Source organism: Mus pahari, chromosome 9, assembly GCF_900095145.1.
Source record: "Mus pahari chromosome 9, PAHARI_EIJ_v1.1, whole genome shotgun sequence".
Lineage (NCBI taxonomy): Eukaryota > Metazoa > Chordata > Mammalia > Rodentia > Muridae > Mus > Mus pahari.
The window spans coordinates 48,644,597-48,649,207 of NC_034598.1; positions in this window are offsets into that span (position 1 = coordinate 48,644,597).

Consider the following 4,611-nt stretch of genomic DNA (forward strand, 5'->3'; position numbering starts at 1 on the left):
AGAACCCTGGCCCATCAGCCCAGGGATGGCTCCACCCACCATGGGCTGCACCCTTCCCCATCAATCACTAAATAAGAAAATGTCCCACAAGCTTACCTATAGCCTGATCTGATGGAGGCATTGTTTTAAATTACAGTTCCCTCTTCTCAGATGACCCTAACCTGTGTCGAGTTGACATAAAATTAGCCAGCACACCTTGAAATTCTCCTGTTCCTCTGAGTCAGCACTTCATGAATTCAGGAAGGACAAAGTCACACACCTTCACTTGACAATCCCTAGTCACTATTTTCTTATTTTAGATAGGTTTGTTGTTGTTGCTGTTAGAGACAGGGTTTCTCTGTGTAGCCCTGACTGCCCTAGAACTCACTCTGTAGCTCAAGCTGGCCAGACTGGATCTTACTGGCCTAGAATTGGCTATGCAACCCAGGCTAGTCAAACCTATTGTCTTCCCTCAACCTCTTCAGTGCTGGAATTATAGGCAAGCTCTGCCATTCCTGGGTGTTCTGTATTTTCAAGACAGAGCTTCTCTGTAGCCCTGGCTGTCCTGGAACTTGCTCTGTAGGCCACGCTGGCCTCTGTCTCCTGAGTGCTGGCATTAAAGGTGAGCACTACCATACCCAGCCTATTACGATATACGAGGTCTTACTATATAGTCCAGGCTGGCCTGGAACTTGCTGAGTGGTCTAAGATAGACTCCAACTCCTGTCCCATCTTGGTACTGGGGTACTGAACCTGGGACACTGGCATGCAAGTCCACTGACCTCCAGCTTTAGCCTGGACTTGAGTTCTCAGTCTTCTTGCATCAGAATTCTAGTATGTGGGAGTACGGAGGTGTAACACTGCCATGTCCTTGAACAGCTCCAGGGACAGACCTTACTGGGGCATTCAGGAATGAAGAAATAACGATTCTTATGGACCGAAACATGGACACAGGCAAGTTGGGATCAGGTGGTCAGGGCTCTCTGATGAGGAAACTACATCACCCCGAAGGGAGCTCAGTGTAATCACCCTGCTCAACCAGGGGAGAAGCCGATTATTACAGACACCTGAACAAGGTGCCAGGTTTCTTATGTACAGCTGAAAGGAGGTAGGTTTAGTTGTTCATAGTGTGTGTATATGTATATGTATGTATGTATGTATATGTATATAATTTTTTTTGAGGCAGGGTTTCTCTGTGTAAGAGCCCTGGCAGTCCTGGGAACTTGCTGTGTAGACTAGTCTGGCCCTTCACTCACAGAGATTCACCTACCTGTGCCTCCTCAGTCCTGGGATTAAATACGTATATGTATGTATGTATATGTATGTATGTATGTATGTATGTATGTATGTATGTATGTATGTGTGTGTGCCAGGACCCATAGAGGTAAGGCATCAGATCTCCTGGGCTGGAATCATAGGCAGTCCTGAGCTATGATGGGTCCTGAGAACTGAATTCAGATGCTATACAAAAGCAGCAAATGGGGGCTGGTGAGATGGCTCAGCAGGTAAGAGCACCGACTGCTCTTCCAAAGGTCCCGAGTTCAAATCCCAGCAACCACATGGTGGCTCACAACCATCCGTAACAAGATCTGATGCCCTCTTCTGGAGTGTCTGAAGTCAGCTACAGTGTAATTTCATATAATAAATAAATCTTTAAAAAAAAAAAGCAGCAAATGCTCTTAACCCACTGACTCATACTCCTGCTCTAATTTCACACACACACACACATGCACGCATGCACACACACATACACACACACACAAGGTAGGGGGACTATAGGAAGACCCCAACACTCCATAGCATAATACCCTCTTCCAAATTAATGACTTGCTCCACAATTTAAAAGGCTTGGTTAAGCTTCAGGTTTGGGCTAAACCTACCTTAATCTGAAACTGTTTGGAAGGATGTCTCTCACTTACACTTCGGGGACTCCTTACAGTTGGTTTATGAGCCACTTTCAAATGATTACTTCAGAATTACTTGAAAAGAAATAGTCAACTATATCATATCTTCTGTTTTGTTCTTATTTCCTCTGTAACTTACCTAGGTCCTATTCATTATCTTCGGCTTCTTTGTGTGTCTTCTCTATGTGAAGTTTTTTGAGACAAGTTTCATGTAGCTTCAGAACTCAGTGTATTGCAAGATGTTAATTTCTTGTCCCTCTTGCATTTACTGCCCACAAACTGGGGTTATAGGTATGTGTCACCACATGTAGTTTTATTATTTGTGAGATGCCTTGGTACTTAATATACAGTCTGTGTTTGCCTTGTACACGACAGGTTTCCTCCAGCCAGTCCCTGAGTGCTAGTATCGCAGGCATGTGCCACTTCACCCAATGATTTGCAGTAAATCCCAGAATTTCTTGATCACCCCGAATAAATGACCTCTGAATCCATCTTTTCTGAAAAATTCCTTTTATTTGTGCATGTGTACATGTGAGCAGGTGCCAAAGAAGCTGTAAGACAGCAGTGGATCCTCTGAGCTGGTGTCACAGGTGAACTCTGTGACATGGGTGTTGAACTCAGGTCTTCTGGTAGAGCAGGCAGGTACTCTTAGCTATTGAGCTATCTCTCCTGCCCCAAATCCATTCATCCACCCACCTAAACACACACACACACACACACACACACACACACACAACTTTGTGTTTGTAAGAAAAAAGTATAGAAATAAAAGGACAATCTGAAAGAGTTCCTTCTTTCCTTCATGTAGGTCCCAAGAATTGAACCAGGCCATCAAGCTCAGGAGCAGGAACCTTCACCTCCTGAGCAATGGTCCCATCCTGGTCTTTTTGTTTTGTCTCATACTATGGAGCCCTGACTGTCCTAGAACTCACTATGTAGACTAGGAAAACCTTGAATTCAGAGATCTGCCTGCCCCTGCCTTTCCAGCACTGGGATTAAAGGGGGCCACCACTTTGCTCAGCTTACCCTTTATTTATTTTGGTTTTTCAAGACAGGGTTTCCCTGTGTTGCCCTGGCTGTCCTGGCCACTGCAGACCAGGTTGACTGCAAACTGACATAGATCTTCCTGCCTCTGCCTCCTCCCAAGTGCTCGGATTAAAGGTGTGCACCACCACCACCTGACCTTATGTTGTATTTTTTTAATTAAAAAAATTATTTTATGCATATGAGTACACTGTAGCTGTCTTCAGACACACCAGAAGAGGGCATCAGATCCCATTACAGATGGTTGTGAGATGGTTGCTGGGAATTGAANTCAGGACCTCTGGAAGAGCAGTCACTGCTCTTAACTACTGAGCCATCTCTTCAGCCCCCACCCCTTTGTTGCATTTTTAAATATTTATTTATTTATTATTTATTTATTTAATTTTTTGGTTTTTCAAGACAGGGTTTCTCTATGTAGCCCTGGCTGTCCTGGAACTCACTCTGTAGACCAGGCTGGCCTCGAACTCAGAGATCCACCTGCCTCTGCCTCCCAAGTGCTGGAATTAAAGGCGTGCGCCACCACGCCCGGCAAATATTTATTTTCATGAGTGTTTTTGACTGTGTGTATGAATAGAAGCCCATGCATGCCTGATGCCTGTGATGTCGAAAGGAGTCAGATTCTCTGGAACTGGAATTGAAGATGGTTGTGAGCCAATGTGTAGGTGATGGAAGTCAAATCTAGGTCCTCTGCAAGAACAACAAGTATTCTTAAACCCCAATCCATCTCTCCAAATATATCTTTTAAAAAGTCTTATGAGCCAGGAAGGCAGAGGCAGGCAGTCCTCTTGAGCTCCAGGCCAGCCAGGGACACAGAGAAATGTGTATGTATGACTGTTTTGTTTGCATGAATGTGTACACCATGTGCATACCTTTTGGATTGCCTAGAACTGGGGTTACAGATGGCTGTGAGTCGCCATGTGGGTGGTGAGTCCTCTGCAAGAGCAGGAAGTGCTCTTAACCACTGTGCTATCTCTCCAGCTCCCTTTATGTGTGTAGTTGAATATACATGTGAATATGTATGGGGGTACCCATGGAAGCCAGAAGAGGCACGTGGATCCTCTGGAACTGGAATTACAGGCAGTCGTGAGCTGCCCACGGTGAATTCTGGCTCAGTTTCTCTGCAAGAACATGGGGTGCTATTAACCACTGAATCATCTCTACAACCCCACTGCCCCCAGCCCCCACTCTTTCAGACTTGCTATGCAGTCAGGCTGGCCTCACACTCAGTCCTGTGTCAACCTACAAAATGCTAGGATCGTAGGTGTGGGGCAGTGAGCTGGGGATGAAATCCAGGACTTTCAGAATTCTGGGTAAGCACTTTACCTATCCAGCTGCACCTCTAGCCGTCCAAACCCATGTTTTTGTTTTATTTTTTTGGGGGGGGGGTGGAGCAGACAGAATCTTACTATATAGACAAGGGGCATCTGCTGGGATTGGAGAAGTACACCACTACACCTGGCTGATATCATTTTCTTGCTTTCTTTCCATGGCCACCAAAGTTGGAAGTTACTCAAAACTCATCAGTAGAATCCCATTCGCTATCATGACTTCCAAGACCGGTCCTCTACTTCAAGTTCTTCATTAGCTCCTTCAATAAACTATTCAGCAGTCAGCCCTCGAGACAGGAAGAGGCTGGAACAGGAAGATCACATGAGAAGAGGGGAAAAAAGGCTTTTTTTTTTTT